Genomic DNA, 274 nt, shown 5'->3' on the forward strand with positions numbered 1-274 from the left:
CCGTCGAGACACACACGAATGCGATGCTTTGTCTCTCTCAAGATGCAACCTCTAATATGGAAAATGAGGGTGCCACGAGGAGGAATGAAAGCAAACAGAAACGAAAAGGGGACAAGAGGAGTAGTTCGGAGGGAACAGGCAAGCAGGAAAAAAAGAAAAAGAAAAAATACTTCTTGAGGGTTTAAGAGAAAGGGAAAAATTGTGCATCAGATTTAATAAATAAAACGAAGATAAAATATGGAGGCATGAGAAGATAGCACGGAGGCCCAGGCAA

Source organism: Penaeus monodon, chromosome 34, assembly GCF_015228065.2.
Source record: "Penaeus monodon isolate SGIC_2016 chromosome 34, NSTDA_Pmon_1, whole genome shotgun sequence".
Classification (NCBI taxonomy): domain Eukaryota; kingdom Metazoa; phylum Arthropoda; class Malacostraca; order Decapoda; family Penaeidae; genus Penaeus; species Penaeus monodon.